The sequence below is a fragment of the Callithrix jacchus genome, chromosome 4, assembly GCF_049354715.1.
Source record: "Callithrix jacchus isolate 240 chromosome 4, calJac240_pri, whole genome shotgun sequence".
Taxonomy (NCBI): Eukaryota; Metazoa; Chordata; class Mammalia; order Primates; family Cebidae; genus Callithrix; species Callithrix jacchus.
Window position 1 is genome coordinate 114,933,488 of NC_133505.1, and position 27,356 is coordinate 114,960,843.

At 43.0% G+C, this 27,356-nt stretch overlaps 1 protein-coding gene and 1 long non-coding RNA gene across 16 annotated transcripts in view; one reads left to right on the top strand and one right to left on the bottom strand.

Annotated features, from left to right (window-relative positions):
* The window catches only part of LOC144582191 (uncharacterized), a 57,966-nt gene that overhangs the window by 30,482 nt on the left and 128 nt on the right, over positions 1 to 27,356 (bottom strand). The gene's annotated exons all lie outside the window — the stretch shown is intronic.
* Positions 27,220 to 27,356, top strand: part of ARMC2 (armadillo repeat containing 2) — a 145,775-nt gene continuing 145,638 nt past the window's right edge. For all 15 annotated transcript variants that reach the window (XR_013534467.1, XR_013534469.1, XR_013534468.1 and 12 more), the window contains exon 1: positions 27,220 to 27,345. The gene's annotated coding sequence lies outside the window, so the exon portion shown is untranslated. The remainder of the gene's footprint in view (positions 27,346 to 27,356) is intronic.

Sequence of the window (27,356 nt, forward strand, 5' to 3'; positions counted from 1 at the left end):
AGGTATTCCTTTATAGCAATGCAAAATGGACTAATACGCTGGCCTTATTTCCTATCAGTTACCTCTCATCTACCCCTATGTTTTTTTTGTTTTTTTTGAGACCAGGTCTCACTGTGTCACCCAGGCTGGAGTGCAGTGGTGCAATCTCAGCTCACTGCAACCTCTGTCTCCTGGGTTCAAGTGACTCAGCCTCGCAAGTAGCTGAGATTATAGGGGTCTACCACCATATACAACTAATTTTTGTATTTTTAGCAGAGATGGGGTTTTACCATGTTGGCCAGGCTAGTCTTGAACTCCTGACCTCAAGTGATCTGCCTGTCTTAGCCTCCCACAGTGCTGGGATTACTGGTGTGAGCCTGGCCCTCTATGTTATTTTTACCTCTACTAATATAATATCTGCCAAGAAAATGTGTCATTGAAATCATCCTTTTTGTTAGCAGAGGTATGACTTTGTAGGAAAGCCATGGTGGGCATTTTGGAGACATAAAACGCAGCATCAGTAGCATAGCCAGAGCAAGAGGTCCCCCTTGAGAATAAGAACTCAAAAGAGAATTAGAAACATATTGTTTCCTTAACTTTAGACTCTGGAGAAGTCAAGGAAGCAATTTAATTTAAGGGCTATTTCTGTCAGGGAATTTGGTAGTGTCAGAAAACCTGCAAGTCTGAGGGAAAATTCAGTAAAATAAAAGCAAGCTTGTTGTGTAACAATACTATTAAAATGTCAGCATGCTTCTTGGAGGTGGACCCAGGCAGTCCAGATGAAAGCAGGGAGGTTAAAATGTCACATTGCTCCACTAAAGGGAACTGCCCTCCCAAACGTGCTATTTGACTTCTGGTTACTTCTCTCCATAATTCAAGTTATTTATGTAACTTGTAGAATCAAAACAAGGCCGTGATGGCCTGAGAATAGACTGGTTCATTTTCAGTTTGCAGGAATATAAGTTGAGACTTAAACTTTTAATTTCATTTCTTATTTTTTTTATTTTGATTTTCTTCCTTTTTTTTTTGAGACAGGGTCTTGCTCTTTTGCCCAGGCTGGAATGCAGTGGCATGACAGCAGCTCACTGTTGCTGCCAATGCAGCCTCAACCTCCTGGGCTCAAGCCACCCTCCCAGCTCAGCCTTTCAAATAGCTGGGACTATAAGCATGTGCCACCACACCTAACTAATTTTCAAATTTTTTTGCATAGGAAGAGATGAGGTCTTCCTATATTACTCAGGCTGGTCTTGAACTCCTGGGCTCAAGAAATCCTCCTGCTTTAGCCTCCCAAAGTGCTGAGATTACAGGTATAAGCCACCATGCCTAGCCTTCATTTCATTTCTTTTCTTAAATAAAAGAGTATAATGATTAGTTCAGATCTTAATCTGGAACCATGTGGTGTCTACATAAAATTAAATAAAAATGTCATTGCTGTCAGATTAAATACACTGCTCTCCAGTAGCTAATCCTGTAGTGGCTTCCCCTTACTGCAAAATTGAGAACCAACGCCTCTGTCCTAAATTCAAGAATCTTTATGTTGGGTCTCAACAGTGTCATTGGTCTGTGTCACTGTTCTCCATCTGAAAATGACAACCTTCCCAAACACTGCTTCTTCCAAGAAGACTGCACCTATCTCAGCCACCAAAACAGACCCTCTCCTCTTCTGCATTCACTAGAGTTTGTCTGCCTTCCGAGCATCCCTCTCATTTTGTCTTGCAATATATGCATTTACTTATCTTTCAATCCACCTTCCAACCCTCACAGTGTAGGCTCTTGGAGCATGAGAACTGGGGGGAATACTTATCTTTTTTTTTTTTGAGATGGAGTCTTGCTTTGTTGCCCAGGCTGGAGTGCAGTGGTGTGATCTCGGCTCACTGCAACCTCCGCCTTCCCGGTAAAAGCAATTCTCCTGCCTCAGCCTACCGAGTAGCTAGGCTTACAGGCACCTGCCACCACACCGGCTACTTTTTGTATTTTTAGTAGAGGTGGGATTTTGCCACATTGGCCGGGCTTGTCTCGAACTCCTGGCCTCAAGTGATCTACTTGCCTCGGCCTTCCAAAGCACTGGGATTACAGGCATGAGCCGCCACACCTAGCCAGGGTTCCTTATCTTTGTAATTCCCTGAGTGCTTGAGCAGAGTTAATACTCCGTAAATGTATGTTGATTGATGGCGGGTCATAAAAAATAATTTTATAAAGATATTAGCAAGAGATTTGTGCTCAAACCATTCATGGAAGTTGTCTGTGCAAACTGTTTAAGCCATTAGGGATAAGACTTCTGTAGCCTACCGAATGAGCCTACTTTTTAATTTAACCACGTTTCAGGACAAAACTTTCATTCTTTTGGCAAACCAAAGTATGATGTTTCTGCAATTTTACTCATTTTCTCTAATTTTAGCTTTAATAAAGTTAGAAGCTAGTTGAGCAATTAAATCAGAGTCAAAAAGGTTAGTAAACCAATTTGGTCTGGATAGGAAAGAATCCAAAGCAAACAAGGGAGACTCGACTGTGGGGCAGGCAGGACATTACTGGGTCAACATTGTTTTCCTACTTAAAAGCAAGGTCGTTGGCCCAACACGGTGGCTCATGTCTGTAATCCCAGAACTTTTGGGAGGCCAAAGCGGGTGGATCACCTGAGGCCAGGAGTTATAGACCAGCCTGGCCGACATGGTGAAACCCTGGTCTCCTAAAACTATAAAATTGGCTGGGTGTGGTGACAGGTGCCTGTAATCCCAGCTCGGGCGGCTGAGACAGAAGAATTGCTTAAACCCAGGAGGCAGAGGTTGCAGTGAGCCGAGATCGTGCCATTGCACTTCAGCCTGGGCGACAGAGTGACTCCATTTCTAAAAGAAAAAATAATAATTAAAAAAAAAGCAAGTTTGTGGTTTACTACACAACTCACTTGACAAAGGCTACCAAACTGCTTCAGTTCTTCTTGTCAGGTGAAGATGCATACTTAGGCTGTTGAAAGACCATTTGAGGAGATCTTCCTTATTTATTTCCCCCACTTTACTCCCAAAAGGATTTGAGTTGGCATTATACAAATGCATACAATATATCAAACTAAAACAGACAGAGATAGGGCCGGGGGAAGGTAGAAGTGGAATAGTGAGATGAAGACAACAGTGAAGTCAGTTCACAGAAATGCATGCCAGTAATTCTTGAGCTTCGAAAATCGGCTCTGAGCTTCCTGGGCGCCGAGGCAAAGGGAACATATTGGCTACACATTTCACAGAGTGTTTAGAATCAAAACCTAGCTCCCTAGCACCTGTGTGCCAGAGACTGCACCCCACTTCTCAGCGGTCCTCTTTATTTAGGGTCGGTGATCTGGTGCCTGCATGGTGGGACACGTGTGTTTGAAACTGTAGAGTAGCAGAGGAACCCTCAGTTAAGCCTGTGGTCCATCTGTCTTTAAGCATAACGCCTATTCTTGACGTGAGTCAACCCAACGAGGCTGGCTTCAAGAAATAACCCATTCCCCAGGGCAGCAGCGTGGCATGCAAGATCTTCAGCAGTGGTCATGGTAGTGACTGTTGCCACCAACGATGACCTTAGAAAAGCCGAAAGTGGCAAAATAGTCTTTAACCTCTTCTTGGCAATTGACATTTTCCCTGTTTCTACTCCCCAGAAACCATGATACTCTCTGGTACCTAAAGCCCCATGCTGCTTCCCCCAGAGTCCTCTGCCAAGCGGCCCTGGCTCCACATTGCTTCTCTTCTTCCCCACACCCTCCCAAAGAAGGTGACACGTTTCTCTCTCAGATAGCTATTAGGAGGAAAGCCATGTAAGTAAAATCATTAATACAATGATGTGCATGACCGATATATAAGCCTCCCGGGAATAGATTTTATTTTTTGAGAGTAGCTTTTTAACCCACTTAAAACTCTAATTAACTGACTAGAAGATTGATTGAGTAATAGATTGTGGGTGTGGGTAGCACAGAGCAAGAGATTTTTTAACAATGGCACTTCCTCTGGTGTCTCTTGAATGCCTTTAACGACCACTTTGTCATCCATCAAAGGTCAAGGATCTAGCACGTTGACACTGAATTTCTAAAAATGTACAATTGCCCTAGCGGTATGTGCAACAGACTAGAGTCACTTGAGCCTCTCTAAACCTCAACCTTAATTCATAAAGGGAAATAACGATAGAATTTACTTTAGAAAATTTGGATATGAAAGTCATTGGCATATACTTTCTCTTCCCTCTTTTTCTATCATTCATCCTCCCTCCTTCACACTCTTGTTAAATGTAACAACTTGTTTCATGCTTGAAATCGAACCTCCTTAAAAGCACTCTTCTTCCCACCCTGCCTGCAGTTGCCGTTTCTGGACAGTATAGAGCATTGGTTCATGGATCATTCCACTGTCCACCTTCCACACAAACCTTTCCTATTGATGTTGTCTCGTAATTCAGACTGCCAGGATCCTGGTAGGCTAGGTTTGCCAAGAAGTTAGATGTGGGGTACTCACTGCTCATCATTCAAAAGTTATTAGGTTGGTGCCATTCAAAGTAATGCAAAACCATAATTACTTCCGCACCAACCTAATACTTTTAGGTTGTCCTACATCACCTTGTCCATGGGAATAGAATTGTCAGCAGCATTCATCAAGGGAAAGCATCTTGTGATTGTTTAAATAGATTCTATATACTTTTTTGTATTAAGGCCCAAATTATGCTTTACTTTCTCTTATGCACAGTTGGGTTTCAGAGTTGAGCATTTGTGCAATTTTGAGCTTCTCAATAAATAATTTCCAAATTTTGACTATATTTTAAAATAATATACAACAGTGACAGAGTACTTTGGTTGAACAAAGTCTCCCGAACAATAAGTATGATATCTGGGAAACATTATTTATAAAAATGACCATTAGAAACTCTGAAAAGAACCAAACGCTTTGAGAAGCTAGACAGGAATCTTCTGTGGCGAGACTCAGTCATTTGCAGCAGCTTTTTGCTTTTGATCACTTCCTAACCTGTGCACAGCTTAAGGACAGCAGAAATTCACAGCGTCACTGGGTCGACTAGTCAGATGCAAACGACACATGTTTTTTTGCAGGGGAAGAATAACACATATCACACCTTCAAATAATAGCAGAGGCCATGCTGGGGGTGGTAGCTAATGCCTATAATCCCAGCACTTTGGGAAGCTGAGACAGGTAGATCACCTGAGGTCAGGAGTTCAAGACTAGCCTGGTTCAAAGTGGTGAAACCCCATCTCTACTAAAAATACAAAAATTAGCTGGGTGTGGTGGCATGCACCTGTAATCCCAGCTATCTGGGAGGCTGAGGCATGAGAATCACTTGAACACAGGAGGCAGAGGTTGCAGTTAACTGAGATGGTGCCACTGGATTCCATCCTGGGTGACAGAGGGAGACTCCATCTCAAAAAAATAATAATAATAGTACGGGCCAGAATAAAATGGGATAACATCTTTGAAGAATGGAAAGGAAAAAAATAATTCATTCACTGGTGAACTCTAGCCAACATTTAACAAAATAATAATACCAGCTTTAGACAAAATCCTTTAGAAAATAGAAGAAAAAGAAATACTTCACATCTTCTTTTAGTAGGCCAGCAAAACCCTGATACCAAAATCTGGCAAAAACATTAAATGAAAAGAAAATTAAAGATCACTATATGTCATGAACATGACACAAGAATTCTGAACAAAATGATACATTATGATAAAGCAGGTTTTGCTCCAAGAACGCAAGGTTGGTTTAATATTTAAAAATCAAACAAATGTATTCCTCTCAAGTAACAGAATAACAACACAGATTATCACAGTAGACACAAAAAAAGCATTTGACAGAACTCAACACACATTCATAGTTTTTAAAAAAAATTCTGAAAACTTGGAATAGAAGAGAACGTTCTCAATTTGATGAAAGGAACCTAAAAAAAAATTTACAACTCATACTTATAACTATTATAAAGATGAATACTCTAATATTAGGGAATATCTGCTCTGACATTTTTAGTCAACATTGTACTGGAAGTGTTAGCCATTGTTATAATTGTTATAAGGCAAGAAATCATTATAAGGCAAGGTAAACAAAATAAAAATTAGAAAAATTAGAAACAAAGTAACACTGTCCTTATTTGCAGATATCATGATTGTTTACTTAGAAAAACCCAAGGAATCAATAATAATAACAGTAAAAATCTAAAACCAGAAAATTAATTTAGCAAGACCTCAAGATACAAAATCTCTAAAGATCTATAAGATGCATTAAGAATCTTGATAGGAGAATACCCTGGGAGAATATGCTAGATTACTAGGGTAGGACAAATTCAAGGGTCCTTAAGAGAGAGAAGCACTAAGATTAGAGACAGAGGTGGGAATAAGATGACAGAAGCAGAGCTTGGAATGATGTAGTCATAAGCCAAGGAGTGCTGGCAACCTTTAGAAGCTGAAAGAGGCAAGTAATGGATTCCTTCTGGAGCTTCAAGAAGGAACCAGTCCTGCCAACACCTTGGTTTTTGCCCCTAACACTCATCTCAGACTTCTGATCTCCAGAACCTTAACAGAACATATTAGTATTGTTTTAAGTCACCGAGTTTGTCGTAGTTTGTTCTAGCAAGTTAGAATATTGATATGGTTTTGATTTGTGTCCCCATCCAAATTGCATGTTGAATTGTAATCCCCAGTGTAGGAGGAAGGGCCTGGTGACTGAACCATGGGGGTGGATTTCCAATGGTTTAGTGTCATCCCCCAGTGCTGTCTCATGATAGAGTTCCCAAGAGATCTGGTTGTTTAAAAATGTGTGGCACCTTCCCCCCATCGCTTCTTTTCCTCTTGCTCCAGCCACGTAAGACGTGCCTGTTTCCCCTTCTGCCATGATTGAAAGTTTCCCGAGGCCTCCCCAGCCATTCTTCCTGCACAGCCTGCAGAAATGTGAGTCAATTAAGCCTCTTTTATTTATAAATAACCCAGTCTCAGGTATTTCTTTATAGCAGTGTGAGAACTGATTAATACAGAAAATAACACATCTATCAAGTAAGACATATACTCTAAAACTGTAGTAATATAGGCAGGGTGGTATTGGCATAGAGATAGCCATATCAATCAATGAAAAATAATAGAATCCAGAAATAGAGCCTCACAAATACAGTCTATGGACTTTTCACAAAGGTGCCAAAGAAATTAATGAAAAAAAGTATTTTCAAAATGATGGTGGGACAACTGGATATCCCCATTTAAGAAATAAACCCTGAACTCACATAATACACAAAATTATTTTGAGATGAATTATAGATATAAACATAAAGGCAAAAACTACAAAGTATGTACAAGAAAATATCTTTACATCCTTGGAGTTGGCAAAAAACTGCTCAGACAGGATACAGAAAGTGAAAACGACAAAAAAAATTTATCAAAATTAAGATATTCTGCCTGTCAAAGACACTATAAGGAAAATGAATAAACCACAGACCAAAAAATATTCATAAAACATGTATCTGACAAAGATCTTGTATCCGAACATATAAAATAACTCTTAAAATACAATAATAAAAAAATGAAATTTTTTTTCTTTTTTTGAGACAAGAGTTTTGCTCTTGTTACCCAGGCTGGAGTGCAATGGCGTAATCTCGGCTCACCGCAACCTCCGCCTCCTGGGTTCAGGCAATTCTCCTGCCTCAGCCTCCTGAGTAGCTGGGATTATAGGCGTGAGCCACTGCGCCCAGCCCAACCCAATTTTTTTTTTTTTTTTTTTTTTTTGAGACAGAGTTTTGCTTCTGTTGCCCAGGCTGGAGTGCAATGACACGATATCGGCTCACCACAACCTCGGGTTCAAGCAATTCTCCTGCCTCAGCCTCCCAAATAGCTGGGATTGCAGGCATGTACCACCACACCTGGCTAATTTTGTGTTTTTAGTAGAGATAGGGTTTCTCCATGTTGGTCAGGCTGGTCTTGAACTCCTGACCTCAGGTGATCTGCCTGCCTCGGCCTCCCAAAGTGCTGGGATTATAGGTGTGAGTCACTGCAACCGACCCCAATTTTTTTAAAAAGAAAAAATATTTGAACAGATACTTCCCAAATGAAGATATACACGAATAACTAATACCATGTCACAGAGCAATCAACCTCATTACTCATCAGGGAAATCCAAATGAAAAGAACAATGAGATGCTACTATATATCCACCAGAGTGGCTATAATGTAAAAGGCAGATAAAGCTGCATGTGAGCAAGGATGTAGAGTGACTGGAATTTTCATATCTTGATGTATAATGTGGAAGGTATATGTTGAACTATAAAATGGTTCGACCACTTTGGAAAATGGTCTGACAGTGTCTTATACAGAGCATAGAGTTACACTTTGACTTAGAAATTCCATTCCTAAGTACTGATTGAAAAGAAATCAAAACATGTCCGCAACAAGGCTTGTACAGAAATGCTCACAGCAGCTTTTTTTTTCCAACGTCCAAAAGCTGGAAGCAACTCAATGTCCATCAACCAGAGGACAGAGAAGCGAAGTGTAGCATTTGCTTATCTCGTGCATTGTATTCTATAATGGAATACAATTCAGCAGTGATAAAGGAGGAACTACCCAATAGCTTGGACAAACCTCACAAATATTAAGCTAAGTGAAATTAGACAGATTCATAAAGTATACAGAGAGTTCCATTTATGTGAAGTTCTAGAACAGGCAAAAATAATCACAGTTTAAAAATGAAAGCAGTGGCTTCCTCTGAATGGGGAAGACACGGAGGAGACATGAGGAAACTTTCCAGGGAAACAGAAATGCTCTCTATGGTAATGGGGTGTAGGTTACCTGGCAGTTTTCATTTGTCAGAATTGTACAGTTAGGATTTGTGTACCTTCTTGGGTAGAAATTTTACCCAAAAGGACTAAGTAAAAATTATTTATTTTTTCGAGATGGAGCCTCTATCACTCAGGCTGGAGTGCAGTGGCATGATCTCAGCTTACTGCAACCTGTCTCCCGAGTTCAAGCAATTCTCCTGTCTCAGCTTCCTGAGTAGCTGGGACTACAGGCGTGCACCACCATACCAGCCAATTTTTGTATTTTTAGTTGAGACTGGGTTTCACCATGTTGGTCAGGCTGGTCTCAAACTCCTGGCATCAGATGGTCCATCCACCTCGGGCCTCCCAAAGTGCTGGGATTACAGATGTGAGCCACATGCTCGACCTAAGTAAAATTTGTAATAACTGGATGTACATGTGGGAGGGGGAGGAGGAGAGATATAGATCAAACAAGTATGGCAGAATATTGGTAATTGTTGAGACTGGGGGTTGGCTAATAGGAGCTTGTTCTACTCTTGTCCACTTTGTATGCACTGGAAATTTTTCCTAATAAATTTATGTTAATGGTGACATATAATTCCTTTTCACTACTATAAGCCCCACTGAACATTATTTAGTATTTCTAATTAGCTGAAGATCTAAAATGAGAAATCAAGTGGCTTACACCATGAATGTGTCTCTCTTTATTTCTTTGATCATTTTCATTTGTTTCAATGTTCAAAAACAGAATAGAAGTCATTACTGCAATGTAGTCTTGAGTTGAGCTCTACAACTAACATTTCTTCAGAGAACAGACAAAAGAATTTTGGTTTACTTGAAAATCCACAAGTCTTCACATTAGCAAACTGTTTAATAAACTCAAAATATTAAATTGTCTAACTTAAAAAATTATACTAAATACTTAAAAGTTTAAGATGGCTGGTTGGCTGCAGTGGCTCATGCCTGTAATTACAGCACGCTGGGAGGCCAAGGTGGGCAGATTGCTTGAGTCTAGGAGTTTGAGACCAGCCTGGTCAACATAGTGAAACCCCATCTTTACTAAAAATACAAAAAATTAGCTGGGTGTGGTGGCACATGCCTGTAGTCCCAGCTACTTAGGAGGCTGAGGTGGGAGAATCGTCTGAGCCCAGGAGGTCAAGGCTACAGTGAGCCAAGATCACACCACTGCACTCCAGCCTAGGCAACTGAAGTGAGACCCTTTCTCAAAAAAAAAAAAAGTGTTTAAGATGGAAATTTTATGCGTATTTTATCATTTTAAAAAATTATGTAAGTTAAGAAAAATCCAAATGAAGGATGAAATGGTTTTTTTCTTCCACATCCTCAATATTTATTTTTCTTGCCCTTTGAGGTCACATGGTATTTACTATTACAATTCCTAGAAATAAAATACTTTGAAAAATATTTCAAATAATTGCTCTCAAGTTCCCAAGAAGCAAAGATCTGGGACACCAATATTCCCTTAAATTTATAAACATAAATGTTCCATGAACAGTTGATTCATCTGTAAACTTCTTTGTGAGTTTAATTTTAGCAGCTTGCTTTATATCAGTCTTTTTATTTCATAACTTAAACACCCCAATTTTGGTAGGGGAGCAAGGAAAATAAATAGGATGGGTTACACGTATAAAGAACACTTCAGTCTAAATTCACTAAAACAGTCTTTAGAGAAAGAGGTAGAATTGTAAAACTGAAGTTTCATAGGATTCTGATTTGGATTTTCTTCAAGTGTGTACACTTTGGCACTGCAATATCTCTAAGCTGAGCTACTGGGGAGGTTTTGTCATCTGTTTTCTGAGAACATGGTAGTTTTAGAAACAGAACAGATATTCCTCCAGGGCAGCTTTGGGCAACCAGGCAGCTGGAACAACTTGGCAGTCTCAGCCAGATACCAGGGCTACAGTGGGAGTTTCTGGGATGAATGAACATCCACCACTATTTTTTACCCTTGATTCCTTTGGTTGAAGATGTAAAGTCTTGAGAGAAAATGTCTGATTGACTGAGCTTAGGTGTTAGCCTGATTCTGGCTGCTTGGGGTTACAGAAACTACCTGCCAGAAAGAACCTTCAGGAACCCCTTCAGCTTTTTCGGTGGCAGGTCAGATTGTTTCCATTTACTGAACATTATGGAAGAAAGGAAATTCCACAAAATGAAATTAGCTGCCATTGTGGAATGAGAATGGATGTTGGGTCTACTTCTGTGAGTGACAGTTGTTCAGAAGGGACTTTCTGAATATGGCTGCACTTTGTATCCATTTTATTTTCATGTATTCACATCTACAGGCTGCTCAGATCCAAGGAGATAGCCATGCCTATGTTCCTGTCTAGCACGATTGTTTTTACAGGGCTGGACACGGAAGTAGATCATGATGCTTTGGGAAGCAAGTAACAGGAAAACTTCAACTTAACTGGCCTAATTATTACAGAAATATGTTCTGGTGAAGGTGGAGGAGTATTTCATATAGGAAGTAATTCTCAGATGGAACAAACACAGGGTGGTTGATTCAGTGGCCAAGTAATGTTAACAAGGACCAGACTGATTCCATCTTTCTGCTCTGCCATGCTAAGCGTGTCAGTCACTGATGGCTGCAGCAGCTCTGAGCTTCAGATCCCCACACACCACCATCCAGAGGCAGAACAAAGGAAGTACTGTGTCCTTGTGTCCCTTTTTAAGAACTAAGAAACTTTTCCTGGAAATCCCTCAGCAGATGTGTCTTCATGAATCACTGGTCACACTGAGTTACATGCCTCTTCCGTGAGGTATCATCAAGGGAAATGGAATGTCCACAGTTGGCTTAATCAGAATCACTGGGACGGGGTCAACCCTCCCCAAAGCTCGTGGCCACAAAGAATAAAATGGACAGCTAGAAAAAGTTAAGGAAGATTTGTTAGCAAATAGTGGACATTTGTCACATTTGTGTCTGACTATATTTCAGAAATTTCCCACTTTATGAGTCCCGCACACCAAAGAGGAAAACAGAATTTACCTTTCCAGTTGGCAGGTGTGTTTGGGTACAAGTATGTCATCTAGATGCCTCCAATCAGACACACCTGCATAAGGCTTGAATTCAGAACTGAGAAAAATATGGAATCATGTGCCAGGCAGAATCCATGTTCCGGTGAAGGTGGAAGAGCATTGCAGAAAGACAGTCAAGTTTTCAGAGACAGCTGAGTGGTAACATCCTGTGCATAGCATCTGCGTTGTAGGCGGCAGCGGATGCAGGCCTCCGCTGGAGCAGTTTGGTAGTATAATTTGGGTATTGTTCCAGGTTATGTAGCCTTCAAGCCTTATTTTCCAGCCCTCCTGGAAATTCTGTAAGCTCCCTATGGTTCTGAAAAAAATTCCTTTCTGGCTTAAACTAGTTTGAGTGGGTTCTGTTGTTCATTACCAAGAATTCTGCAAGGAAGAAGTAAGCAAAACCACATCCACCACAGTAGGGGATCAGTCGATGCCTGGCATTGCAGAACACCAGGGTTGTATGCTCTGTGGAGCACCGCAATGTAGCATGACAGACAGTAATGTATGAAGATGCCCCAGAAGCTGGCCCCTGATGCCAAATTCTGCTTCCCTTCTGCCACTGTCTTCCTTGTGATGCCCACTCACCAAGCTTTCCCTGGAAGTCTGCCCGGTCTCTCCCCTTGAGCCTTGCCACCAAATGGCTTGACACCCTGAGGGTTCCTCCCTCCCTGGTCTAATGGGTAGGGATAACTTAATACAGTGTGGAACTAATCATAGACCAGCCCAACCAAGCCAAGCCAAGCATAAATGTAAAAGTTAAAAAAAAAAAACGAAATGCTACAGAGTGATATCATGGGCTATGGAGACTTAGAAGGGAGTGGTGGGGGTGCTGAGGGATAAAAAACAGCATATTGGGTAGGCTGTACACCACTCAGGTAATGAATGCACCAAAATCTCAGACTTCATCACTATACAATTCATCCATGTAACCAAAAACCACTTGTACTCCAAAAACTACTGAAATAAAAAATATTTTAAAAACACGAAATGCTATGTATGCTTAATTTCATATCCTTTTACATATAACCAAAAAATAATGTACCTACCCTACAATTAATTTAACATTTTTATTAAACAAAAAACATTACAACATGAATGATACTTTAAAACATTACATGAATGATACTTTAAATAACAGAAGGAAAAACTGCATTTACAATTTTGCTCCTCCCCCTGCCTCAACAGAACTATTTGTGCCTCTTAACATTGTGTCATTTGTGTATCTCAATGCCTCTACCTTACCCTTATATTCATTAAATGGTTACAATGTATTTTACCTAACCACTACCACCCTCACTAGTGAAGAGGCTTCAGGCTTGCAAATGTTCTTATATTAATTTTGCATTAAACAGGTGTAAACGATTATTCTCCTTTTGGACAATGCAAATCGCTGAACCATATACACATTTCTAAAGGCTTTGCATTGCCATTGGCAATGTAGACGTAGAAGAGTTTCCCTACACCATCACCAGCAGTGGGCATGTTTCTAATATTTAATAGAAGCAAAATGGACCCTTGTTCTGTTTTATTCTGTAGATTTTAATTATTATTGATGTTTTCCTATGATTGTAAAGATGCCGTCATTCAGCAGTCACAGAATCTTCCAAGACACAGAGTGAGCACCAGATTCATGAGTTGTTATTGTGGTAAAGATGTGTGTAATATCAAGAACGTTTCAGAAAGTGCCATGTGGTTTTCTTCAGGAGCTGGTTTTAGGCAGAATTAATCCTTTTAGTGGGTTATTATATTGGATTGTCCTAGTTATGTCAAATGATGGCCTGGGGGAGGGGATTTCTTCATCTGTCTGAACATTTAATTTCAAAATTTCTGCTTAGTGCACAGTGAAAAATGTTCACCAAATTTGTGGCAGTAAATGTAAACTGTGTTCTTGACATTTGAAAAATCTGAAATAGATTAATATTACAGAACTACAGCAGTTCTTTGTGACATCCCTTCCCAAAAATAGAACTGCTATTTTTTAGATAAAGTATTCTTCCTTTTCCCTCTTATTTTATCTGCTACAAATATAAGCAGTGACTTTAAAACAAATAGCCATTGAAAGAAATTTACATTTTGGCAAACATGACTTCATTTTGAATGCTAGACTTTCTCACAGAAAGCCAGAGTCCTGAAAAACACAATGTTCTTTTTTGAACTGCATTTTGAAAAGGGAAATTAATCGTACTTCTCGCTTTTCCAGGCGGTGGCATCCCCGGGGAGGACAAGCAAAAAGTTAACAAAAATAATTTTTGGCTTCAAGCACCCAACAATAGAAATGCTGAAACCCATATCCTCTAAATCCTTTTCTTGTTCTAGCAGAGGGCCCTTTGCCTACACGGCGCACCGGGGTGGCCATTTAATGGGCTCCTGCTTGGTACCCACCTCTGCTCTGCCCCCTGGTGGCCACAGACCACTATTGCTACTGCCTCAACACAGTTTGGCTTTGTTGCTGCCAAGAGCCACCTCTCCTCTTGTCACTGTCCCCACCTGCCTACCATGCCTCAGGTGACTACTGAAGCTGTTCTGGCAGAATAGCAGTGGGTTTTGTTTCCTCAGAACATCACAGCAACCACTGTCTAATAAGCTCACACCCTCAGGATCTTACTGCCCCTTTTCCTGAAAAACTCTACTCCGGCAACCAAGTGACATAACATACTGTTGCCTCAAAAATGTTTCTCCCCTCCACAGCTGGGACAACTGGATAACCACATGCAAGAGAATGATGTTTGGCCATTAACCACACCATACATAAGAATTAACTCAAAATGAATCAAAGACTTAAATGTAAGAGCGAAAACTCAGAGGAAAACAGGAGAAAATCTTCACAACCTTGGATTTGGCAATGGATTCTTAAATAAGACACCAAAAGCACAAGTAACACATGGAAAAAAAGATAAATTAGACTTCAAAGTTAAAAACTCTTTTGTGAATCAAAGGACACTATCAAGAAAGTAAAAAGAAAAACTACAGAATGAGAGGAAACATTTACAAAGCATATATGAAAGGATCTACTATCCAGAATATTTAAGAACTCTGACTCCAGAACAAAAAGACAAACAGTCCAATTTAAAAATGGCCAAAGGGGCCGGATGCGGTGGCTCAAGCCTGTAATCCCAGCACTTTGGGAGGCCAAGGCGGGTGGATCACAAGGTCAAGAGATCGAGACCATCCTGGTCAACATGGTGAAACCCCGTCTCTACTAAAAATACAAAAAATTAGCTGGGCATGGTGGCGTGTGCCTGTAATCCCAGCTACTCAGGAGGCTGAGGCAGGAGAATTGCCTGAACCCAGGAGGCGGAGGTTGCGGTGAGCCGAGATCTCGCCATTGCACTCCAGCCTGGGTAACAAGAGCGAAACTCCGTCTCAAAAAAAAAAAAAAAAAAATGGCCAAAGGACTTGAATTGATATTTCTCCAAGAAGATATGCAAATGACCAACACACAGTTGAGGAGATACTCAGAGCTGGACATGGTGGTACGTGCCTGTGGTCCAGCTACTCAGGAGCTGGAGCAGGAAGATCACTTGAGCCCAGGAGTTCAAGGCTGAAATGAGCTGTGATCTCACCACTGCATTCCAGCCTGAGAAACATAGGAAGACCTGGTCTCAAAAAAAAAAAAATGCTCAATATCATTAGTCACTAATGAAATGCAAATTGAAACCACATTGAGATAGTACTTAACACTCACTAGAAGGACTATAATTAAAAACACAGACAATAGCAAGTATTGGCTAGAATGGGGAGAAATTGGAATCTTCATACATTGCTGATAGGAATGTAAAATAGTGCAGCAACCGTGGAAGGCAGTTTGATGGTTCCTCAACATTTTAAACAGAATTACTGTATGACCCAGTAATCCCACTCCTGGATGAAATCAAAACTTTGTCCACACAAAAACCTGTATGCAAATAGCAGGCCTATATCGTAATAGCTAAAAGGTGAAACAATCTGAATGCTCCATCAGCTGATGAATGGATTTTAAAAAATGTGGTATATCTGTAGAAAGGAGCATTACTCAGCACTAAAAGATAAAGGGAGTACTGATACATGCTGTAACATGGATAAGCCTTGAAACCTTTATATTAAATAAAAGAAGCCAGACATGAAAGGTCGTGGATTGTATAATCCATTTATACAGAATGTTCAGAATAGGTAAATCCATATGGACAGAAAGCAGGTGAATGGTTGCCAGGGGCTGAGGGGAAGGAGAGATTGGAAGTGACTGCTTAATGGGTCCTTTAGGGTGATGACAGTGTTTTGGAACTAAATAGGGATAGCGGTTTTACAGTACTGTGGAGGTACTAACTGCCACAGAACTGTGTAGTTTAAAATGGTTAATTTTATGTTATGTTAATTCCATCTTAATAAAAAGATAATAAGGTTTAAGACAACAATTTTTTAAAAGTTCTTCTCCAACACTGACATGTGTTCCCCAAAACAGAAACCTTCTGTGTCTGGTCTCCCAAGGCCTGAACATCAGTCCCTGAGGTTGTCCATCATTTTCTTTCAGAAATCTCACTGGGTCTTCAGATAAATGGAACTCGGAAGGGGGAGGGAAAAAAATGTCCTTGGGACATGTAGGTCTTACGATATAATGAAAGAAATCATTCCCAAATATACCAAAAGTGAAGAGCTTATGTAATCAAGAAAACCTGTAAGGACGAATGAGCAGAACAGAAAGTCAGTGGTTTGGGGCTGATTACATCTGTGGTTAAAGAAGGGCAGGGAAAGGGGAGGAGATGGCTGAGGGATGGGAGAAAGAAGAAACAGAGAAACAGAAAAAAGGAAAAAAGGAAGGCAGACAGGAAGGAAGGAGGAAAGGAGAGAGAAAAGGAGGGGGCAAAAGAAGAGAACTCAAGATGCTTTTTCAAACTTTGAGACCCTTACCACTCTGCCGTGGCACCTGTCCTGTTGTGAGGGATGACTCCAAACTCAGTTTCATTTCCTCAAATGCAAGTTCATCTAATTCCCAATTCTGTGGTTTAAGCTTGAAAAAAAGGCAGAAACTCACATGTTGCATTTTATTACGGCATTAATGCCAGTGGAAGATAATGAGTAATGCTAGGGCCTTTTCTCTGTACAACCCGGGCTAGGAGTGTGACCAGCTCCAGAGAGGAAAGACACCTCTCACCTCTGTACTTAACACAGAGGCCGCAGTCTTCAGTGTTGGGGTTGGGCTCTGTCCTCCCAATGCCAGGGTATCACTCCCTTGCTAGCCTTTCTTGGCCAACACTGATTTCCCCGCCCCCCTGCTTCCTTCCTGCACCCCCGTCTTCACTTTCTTCTCTCAAAAGTCTCTCGACACCACACAGATTCAATTATTTCACAGACCCAGAAACTGAGGCCACGAGCTCCCACGATCTCTCCCCCTTCACAAGTGGTTGGGAGCAGCCGCCGCTGTGTGAGCAGTGGTGTGAGTATGAGGCCACGTGAGGCTTCACCAGACCCCAGTCCTTAGCTGGGGGCGCGGGGCGAGGGGAGGACTCCTTCCCACCGGGCCTTGCTGCCTTTACATCTGGGAGGCTGGTGACCCCTGCAGGTGCCTGCAAACGGCAGGAGTGTGTTGGTGCCGGAGGAAGAAATGGAAAGACCCGAAATGAGGGGGCTGGCGGAGTCCCTTCGCCAGGCCTGAGTGAGTGAGGTGCAGGAGGGAGCTGGGGCCTCTGTTTGTGACCGGCCAAGTGAGAGTCCCGGCGGACGGACGCAGTGCAGCTGTGCCCAGAGACCAGGGAGGCAGGGTCAGGACAGCCTACCCCGCCACTCCCACCCCAGAGCGCCCTAGGGAGGGACAGCAGCGCCACGCCCTCCCCAAGAAAAGGCACCCGCAGCTGCGGCAGTGAGGGGCCCTTGAGAAGGCGGGAGTGGGGGAGAGAAGCGGGCTTGTTCCTGCGCACAGGTGAGGTGGCACTGCCACAGGCACTCCCAGAAATGACTGGCAGCCTGTGGAGGGGGAGGCGAGAGGGGTCTGGGGAGGTGACCGGCGGTGGAATGGCATCCCGGCACAGAAGCGTTCCACGTGAGCACACTCTCACCCTGCATAGCATATCCTCAGGTTCACGTTCGCTTGCTTGCTTATTCCAAAGATCAACCACATGTGCCAACTGTCATTCTTGTGTGGAGGGCACCCGAAGGTGTGCAAGAGAGCCAAGATCTCTGCTCTCTGGGTGCTGGCCTCCATACAGTTTAGCATCTCTTTTCTCTTCTCGGGGTTCGCCACTCCGCGACCCAGATGGACAAGAAGCTTAATACACAGTGGAAAAAAAAACCCCACACCCGTGACCTAAACAGAGACAGTGTGGACAGCTTTGAAAACTTCCTGCAGAGGCATCATTAATCTTTTTCCTTGGTAAAGTTCTTGAAAGCAAGTCCCATATGTCTGCAAAGGCCCTCCTTCACCAAGCGCTTGGGGAACATGAAATGATACTGTTCCGTTGGGGATGGGCCTTCGCCTTCCTCATTGCAGCATGACCTCAGGGTGGCTTCTGGTGGGAGACCCACAGGGGGCTCTGTCTGGAGCTGCTCTAGGAGACCAGCTGGTACAAGATGCAATCACATTTTTTTCCTAAGAACATAAGCCACTTAGTGCAAAGCCTGGTTGGATGCAAGAGTGCAGTGCGAGGTGGCCCATCACATGGTGGGGAAGTGGTGGGGGTAGGGTGTGGGACCCTGCTGCCTAATTAGAGGGCCAGGGAAGGTGGGGCCAGTGGAGGGCATGAGCAGCAGCAGCCGATGGACAGAGAGCAGCAAGGTCCCAGTGGAGCCAGGGGCTCTCCACTCCCCATAGAAAACGAGCTGCTGTGGAAACTGCCAACGATGCTGAGAACTCCTTCCTTTGAGTTTGAGCTCTCAAAATCAAAATGAAAACAGAAACATTTGTTGCTTTCCATACCCATATAAGAATGGTGATTGACACACCACCCTTTATTTGAACACTCTCTGGACATGAACTTAAAGAAAAAAACTAGAAAGAATAATTTCACTGAATGACTTTCAGCACTGAAATTCACTTTTTCTAAGCAGTTAAGCCAAGCTATTGGTTTTCGAGTTTCAGAGAGAAGTTGTTTTATCCACACTGCATTGTGGAATAATTGTCCTATTTATTTCCAGAATATTTCCTCTGCATTTTGACTTTTCACCTATAAGCCTTACAGAGATGAAATAGTATGCAAGAGAGTGAAGAGGTTTATTTTAAACTTTTTATTTTGAGATAGTTGCAGAGGCACATGCAATTGTAAGAAATAATATAGAGAAATTCTAAGAGGTCCCATGTACCATTTGCCAAGTTTTTTTTTTTTTTGAGATGGAGTTTTGCTCTGTCACCTAGGCTCAAGTGCAGTGGCTTGATCTCGGCTTACTGCAACTTCCACCTCCAGAGTTCAAGCGATCCTCCTGCCTCAGCCTCCTGAGTAGCTAGAAGTACAGGCACCTGTCACCACACCTGGCTAATTTTTGTATTTTTAGTAAAGATGGGGTTTCACCATCTTGGCCAGGCTTATCTCAAACTCCTGACCTTGTGATCCACCCACTTTGGCCTTCCGGAGTGCTGGGATTACAGGCGTGAACCACCATTCCTGGTCATCTGCCCAGTTTCTCCAATGGTAACATCTTGCCCAACTACAGTGAATATCATAGCCAGGATATTGATTGATCGAATTCATCACTGTGTTCAGATTTCCCTTGTTGAATATGTATTGTGTGTGTATGGGGGTGTGTGTGTATTCAGTTCTATGAAATACGAAGTGTTTTTTGCTTTGATGAGGAAAAGTGCTTTGCAAGTACACAATGACTATCATGACATTTTGTTTGTGGCTATTCTATATTCTTGGTAGATAATTTTGTAGACCCTATTTATGTAATATCATCTATCTAAATAACATAGAGACTTGTATGACCATTCTCATGTCAATGAAGATGTGTGCTTAACATCTTTAGCTTTAAAGATTTTGCTATTAGAAGCCCAGATTTGGAACATTCAGCTGGATTTGGAACCTGCTAGGATTCCTTGAATATTTAAACCTGAAACTGGACTCCGCATTTCCTTGAATGATCACAGTTAAATCAAACTTTTCTTTTCTCTATTTAAATTGTCCTTCCTGCCATATTGCCAAAATAACATATTCTTGGGCTAGTAATCAACAGCACATAAGTACATCATTGTTGATTGGTTGGTTGGTTTTAAACTGAATTTGAGAGCACTAAGGAGAGAAAAAAGTAAGTGTCCTGGGGGACCTCCTTTTAGCCCATGGGTCATCAGACTGCCTAGGGGGTTCCTTCTAAGGGAAACTCATTGCTGTCATCACCCAAGAGAACCAGGAGGCATGTCTCTCCTGGAGCCACAATCCCTGGGTGGTCACCGCTTTCTCTGTGGGGTGGCGCACATGGGTCATTCCATGTTATTAGCACAGCACAAGGGGCCTGAGGTACCAACTACTGACAGGTCAGGCTTTCTCTCCTACTGTCCACTATCAGTGTTTCATCTGGCCTCCTGGGACCTCTGACCACCCCAACTTCCTCCAGGACGGTAACCAGCCAGGCCACATCTTGGACCTCATCATCTGGCTCTCCCATCTGCGCCACCTCCAAAATCTCTAACCCTCAGCCCCCTGACTACAACCTACTCCCGTGGACTCCCAGAGCTCAGCAGTATCTTAAGGGTCATTCGGTTCAACTTCCACATCTCAAAGAAAAGACAGCTGCAGCTATTAAGTGACGTGATCACAGGCACACAGCTGAGGAATGACAGAGGCAGCATTTGAATTAATAAGGTCTCCTGCCTTTCCTTCCTCAAACTGCCTCATCTGCTCTGTTCCCATCAGTGACCTCAGTCCTCCAGCTTCTCCCTAACCCTGCAGACCATTCCTCCTTCTCCCTTTACTTCCCCGTCCAGCCTAGGCCTGTCGCCTGCCCCTTCAGACTTTGTTCTCTGGCCATCCCCAGCCCTGGTCATCCCCATAAACACAATTTCTGCTCCTCTTCCTCAGCCATGGGGCATTACTACAGAAAGCCATAAAAGATTGCTGACTGGATCCACCATGAGCCTGACCAACTGATTTTTCTCCTGTGGACTATTTCAAGGTGAATTCCTCTTTGCAGTCCTTTTAGATGGGTGCCCAGTGCTGAGTAGACATGCTTGCTGAGTATCCCATGGGAGGGACCATTCAAAGTCAAGGCACAGAGGTGGTGAGTTATAAGGGGTGATCAGGGAATGGCAGCAATCTGGCTTGGCTGAGAGTGTGGTGTGTATAGGAATATGGTCTCCCAAGTCCAATGTGATGGTTAACACTGAGTGTCAACTTGATTGGATTGAAGGATGCAAAGTATTGATTCTGGGTGTGTCTGTGAGGGTGTTATCAAAGGAAATTAACATTTGAGTCAGTGGGCTGGGAAAGGCAGACCCGCCCTCAATCTAGATGGACACCATCTAATCAGCTGCCAGCATGGCTAGAATATAAGCAGGCAGAAGAATGTGAAAAGAGAGACTGGCCTAGCCTTCCAGCCTAGATCCTTCTCCTGTGCTGGAACTCACACTGGCTCTCCTTGCTTCTCACCCTGCAGACAGCCTATTGTGGGACCTTGTGATCAAGTGAGTTAACACTTAATAAACTCCCCTTTATATCTCCGTCTCTAGGGAACCCTAATACATCCTCCAACAACCTGGGCTAGAATCCTAGATCCACCACTTTCACCACCTGTATGACCTGGGTAAACAAAGAAACAAAACTTTAATTTCTATGCATGTAGAATGAGGATAATAGTAGTACTTTAGGGTCAGAAGAGGAACTGATTTAAAGTGAGCAAAGCACTTAGCACAGAGCCCATGGCATCTAACTCCCCAAAAAGTCCTAGTTCTTAGAATAACAGAGAACTACAGGCTGTCATGCAGATCATGGAGGAGCTGAGACTTGATTTGCTGGTCAATGGGCAGACATTGAGAGCTCCTGGGCAGAGAGGGTGGGAGGGCATGTCCAGGACTGTGGTTTACGAACCACTCGCTGTGGTTGTTGAGTGTAGAGTGAACAACACTCTTGGAGCAGGAGGGGAGTGGAGTGGAATGGAGTCAGAGGGGCCAGTTGGAGACTAGATGCAAAAAGTGCCCAAGATGACCTAGTGATGGTGGGGTTGGTGGGGGTGGGGATGGGGGGTACACATCTGTGATGTGGGTTTTTTTTAATCTCTGGGTCATGCATAAATTAGGCTCCTCTCTATTCCTTCTGTACTGAAAGCCAGGGATTTTTCAGGCAGCTCTGCCTCCTGCTGGGTCATGGCCGAGGTTCGCAGGCAGGGGAGCTCTGGTTTCACCAGGACTGAGGTTCTCCAGGCTGGCTGTGCATACCAGTCACCTCAGCAGCTCTAAAAGGCTAGCTCCACTCTCCATACTCCCCCCTCCCCCAGGCACCAAATCAGTTCACCTGTGTGGGTTCTGGGCCAAGATGGTGCTGAAGCTCTCCAGGTGACTCCACTGTGCAGCTAGGATGGAGCAGCAGAGAGACCAGGGCCCAGGCCTCACCTCAGAGTTAGCACCAAGATAGAGCACCTGCCTTGTGTTACACCTCCTGCTCTCTCTAGTTGGGACAAGCAACTCCCAATCTCGATTCTCAGGATGAATCTCTATCAGAGAATAGAGAGATTCTGACAGTTGCCATTCCAATGGGAGAGACCTGTCACCAGACCACTGTGGTGGTCTTCAGGGTCTACCCACAACAGCCACTGCCCCTCCTTCCTTCTGAACAGAGCTCCAGTTTGGTTCAGGTTGTCACAGCAAAGTGCTCAAAAACCCAAGGGATGAACCTTGATGGATTGAAATCAGTTACATAACAGTAGCCCCATCCACCTCTGCCAGGGCCTGGTGTGTGGCCATGTGACACAGCCTGACCAATGAGATGTAGAAACAAGGAGGCCAACGGGCTTCTAGGAAATGTTTCCTTGTCAGTATAGAGATATACATAGAGAGGGCCCTTCTTCCCCAGCTCAGTGCGGCCACCACTGTCTTGTGACCATGTGGGGAGACCTGATTGATCCTCCTTGGTCCCTCAGCTGCAGGGTCCATCCTGAAGCAGCCCAGTTCCAGTGATTGTTAAACAAAACAGTAAATGTCCTTGGTGTGTAAGCTACTTTTGGTATATTCTTTTTTTGCAATCAAAAGCTTCCAAAAGATATAGGCATGCTTACCTAGTAACATGTCACAGGTGAGTTGGACAAAAAATATTGCATTTCTGATTGTCTTAGTTGGTCTTTTTTAACATCCAAGACTTGTTGAGGAAGAAGTAATTCATAGTTAAAATCCTACTGTTGTTGACACACTCCCTGAAAACTAGAACCTCCTCCCCTCCAGTGAAATGCAGGGTACTTAGAGACTCTGTAATCTACTGGTAATTAAATGGACCTTCATTCATTAGCATTCCTGTCAACAACTTGGCAGCTCGGTGGACCACGTGGTCTGGGGTGGCAGGAGTGATACGGAATAATGCACTTAAAGGTAAAGTAATACTTAGGTATACAGGTCACAGCTGAGCCCCAATAAAGACAAGATTTACATATAATATTGTAGTTGATAAGTTTTAGGACAATTCCACAGTCTCATGTCTATCCAATTCCATGAAGTCAGTTTTCATTGAATTGTAAATTTCCAGCAAGTTGCATTTTAATGTAGTTGTGCCTTTAAATTTGTATGCAAAGATTGCATAGGCTGTCAATTTGATGAACTCCTCACGCTATATTTATTGTGTGATATATATAATTGAAGCACCAAGATTCTATATTGACAAAAGCAGAAACTGTCTTGAAGTGAATATTAGAATTCTAAATTGGCGATATTTATTCCATGCCAGAAACAGTTTTCCCCCTGTGAGTTACATCTCAGTTGTAGTCATAAAAATCACTGGGTGGGGGGGAACTGTGGACATTAAAGAAGTATTTATTTAACCTGTACCTTTTCAAGAATATATCTAATAGATAAATTAAGATGAGCTATAGATATTAAATAAGAGGTGTGTACAGTAGAAACTATGATATAAGCTGTAAAATCCACTAGTAGTCTGTGGATAAAAAGCATCTCTGAGTTCATCATTCTATTACAATTTTTGCATCTGAGACTGCATAAGACTGACTAACATTACCCAATCTACTGCCTGTATAATTCTTGCTTTAATTCAAAATCTAGAAATTCAGAAGGCATTTTTAAGTGAATGTAAAGATTTTTAAGTTCCTCTTGATCCCTATAGCCGCACGCAGCAAATACTCTGGGATAAGTGAGAGGAGGAAATAAAGAGCATAGCTTGACAGCTCAGTAGCCTAGAAAGTACCTTTCCATGCTGCAAACAAGATGCCTGTATAATAACAGCATGGCGTACTGGACTTGGGCATCAAGAACACCAGATCTGATGTCCTTTTATTAGCTGTGTGCCTGTTGGTGGATCTCTTCACCTCCCCGAACCTCAGTTTTCTCCCATCTCAAATTAAGATAATAATCCCTGAACTATTTTCCAAGCTTATTGTAAACTCCAAATTAGACAAAATAAATGAAGTGCTCCAAATAAAAGCAATTTGGAAACTACAAAGTGCTTTATAAATGTCAGATACTTATAATGAATACTTTGTCTTCCTCTTTAATCTCTCTAAAGTATATGAAACATGTCAACAGTTTTGTTTCTAACGCAATGCCACTTACAAAACCTAACTATGTAAAATTCTGTGAAATAGCCATCAGGTAACCTAGAGAAACAGCCAGGTCAGTATAATATGCCACTGCTGTGACAGCCTAAGTATTTTCTCATATGGTGCCCTTAAGTGAGGTAGGCTGGGGAGTTTTATTGTTTCAAATAACTGCTTCCTCTAATTCTGCCTGTGTCATTCTTTTCAATTGTTCTAATTTGCCCAGCAGATATTTCCTGGCCAGCTGAGTTGGGTAGCATCAGATTCCTGTAGCTTGCTTACGGTTTATTTTAGACCAAGATCCCAGGGTGTAAGACCACAGCTAGTAATTGGCTGGGCCAGAGGTTTTTAGGCTGTTTCCATTGAGATGGTAATTATATAATCACTGGTTCCAAGTGAAGGTGAGGCAGAGTGCTCAGAGGGCAGGTTACAAAGAAACCTAAGACCCCCTCAACCCTTCACCCAGGCTAAGGCTAAAAGTAAGGGGTCAGAGAGTGGGAAGGGAAGATGTGTAGGGAAACCTTTTGGAGAAAGGAGTGTGGGGTGCTATGCCCTTCATCTCAAGCCAGCGAGAGGGGCTTCCCCAGGGGCTTGGGACTGCCAGTGCCTGTAGTTAGGTGGCCTGGAGAACTGGAGCCTGATTCACTCTTGGGTACCTAAAGCTCCGTCCTATGGGAGACTGGAAGGGGCTGCACCGGGACAGGCCTGAGCTCTCAGAATCACTAGGGTAAGGGATGTGTGGGGTTTCCCTTGGGACCTATCTAAAGGGGTGCCTAAACCTGGAATAAACCCTGGGTTTTTAGCATTTTCAGGAGTCCCCAGAATGGAGGTCCCCATCAGTGAGAGACTCCAAAGGACCAGGAAAGACCCACATGAGCTGCTTTAACCATAGGCCAGCACAGCAAGCTTGAAGCCGCTCAACTCCAGGAAGGGCTCCATCTTCTTCCTTCTCCTCACTGCCAGTTTGATCCAAGCTGGGTCTTAAACAACCTCTAGTGAAGGAGGATGGATGGGGTTGGGGGGCAAGCCTAGTGCACCCCTTCAGGGAAGACCAGATAGAGACCTTAAGCCTGGGGCTGGAATCGGGGAGGAAGACTTACTTTCATGTGAAGTTTGATGCATTTGTTTGTGTCGTGCACCCAACATTATAGTTTTGAAATGAAGCTGTGGTTGAGATTTAGTTACAACAGGCCTCTGTCAGTTTTCTAAGAATGAGTAGAAAAGGCTGGGCGCGGTGGTGGCTCACGCTTGTAATCCCAACACTTTGGGAAGCCAAGGCGGGCAAATCACCTGAGGTAAGGAGTTCAAGACCAGTCTGACACAGAGAAACCCTGTCTCTACTAAAAATATAAAAATTAGCTGGGCATGGTGGCGCATGCCTGTGATGCCAGCTACTGGAAGCTGAGGCAGGAGAACTGCTCGAACCCGGTCAGTGGAGGTTGCAGTGAGCCGAGATTACACCATTGCACTCCACCCTAGGCAATAAGAGCGAAACTCCATCTTAAAAAAAGAAAAAAAGAATGAGCAGAAAAATCCAGGACTTTACCCCCAACTTTCCATCCAGGGACAGGAGAAGATAACCAGCACTGAATAAATTTTAAAATGATAGCGAGAGACCAAAATAAAGTGGCATTGTATGACATCTCACAAGTTGTGAATTCAAAACACATAGTTTTATATAAAATGGGCAAAGGTCCATTTCCACAATGGAGTCCACTGACCAGTAAATGGGACTTGTTGATATCAATCATGTTGAGTCACTGGAAAATACTTTAATCCTGAAGAAAACAAAACGTTTTGTTTTGGGTCCTAAAATTATCCGATCAACAAATAGGTATTTATTTTCTGTTATGTTTGAAATCCTCCTATCTTGAAGAATATTTACATTCCTTTAGTTCAGGTTAGTATAATTTCCCACCTGGAACGATGCCTTACACATAGTATGTGCTCAAAAATATTTTCAATTTAATTATTCTTTACAAGATGTTTAGCACCAAGGGAAGTGGCATATTTCCAATGTTGGTAACAAATATCACTTCAGCTGGAAAATCCCCATGTTTACAAAACGTGGTGCAAACCTGAATGGAGATTGCTTATGATCTCACTTGTATTTAACACTGTAAAGTGTTGCTAAATGGTTTAATAGGAGAGAAGGGAATTTAAACTAGAAACACATAAATTGAGTGTTTTTTGCCATTCAACTGTGATGACGCACGAACAAAAAACGATTGGCCACAGGGGACCTAGACTAGAATCTCCTTCTCCTGCTCACTACACCTCGGCCCCCAGTTCCTCTCCTGTGGATGGGGAAGCCCGGCTGCCTACCTCAGACTCAGAAGGGCCGAATACGGGCATACTCTGCAAACTCTGAAGTGCTCTACAAATGCAAGGGCTTAATAACAGCCAACGTTTTAATATTCGTTGATTGCCATGTGCATAGCGCTTTATATCTATTTTCTCATGCAATCTTATTAATATTTCCTGCCACTTGACACTGGAGGAAACAGAGGCTCAGCCAGTGGTTCCAAGTTATACAGAGCCTTAACCTGAGCCAGTAAATCCTTACTTTTAACCGCAAGCATTAAGCTTCCGTCCTGCCTGTTGTTATTTTACAGAGGCTCTGGGAGCCGGCAGGGGAGCAACAGATGTGGTTCGACAAATTGCTAAGAGTGAACAACTGCCCACGACGCCTGCTCTGCCCTGACTTCCCGGCCTCCAGCTCGCGCCGGGCTCCTCCCACCCCATCCGGCCGACGCCACGCCTCGGCGCTTCTACGCCTGCGTTGGCGGGACCCGCGCAGGCCCAGAGGCTGAGCGGCGCCCTGGGGCCAGCCCCACCCGCTCCAACGCTGCTGCCTTGGCCGCTGCGTCTGGAGAGCCGGAGGACGAGCTGAACCTCGCAGCCGCTGCTAACTCCAGCGTTCATCACAGGTGCTTTGGGT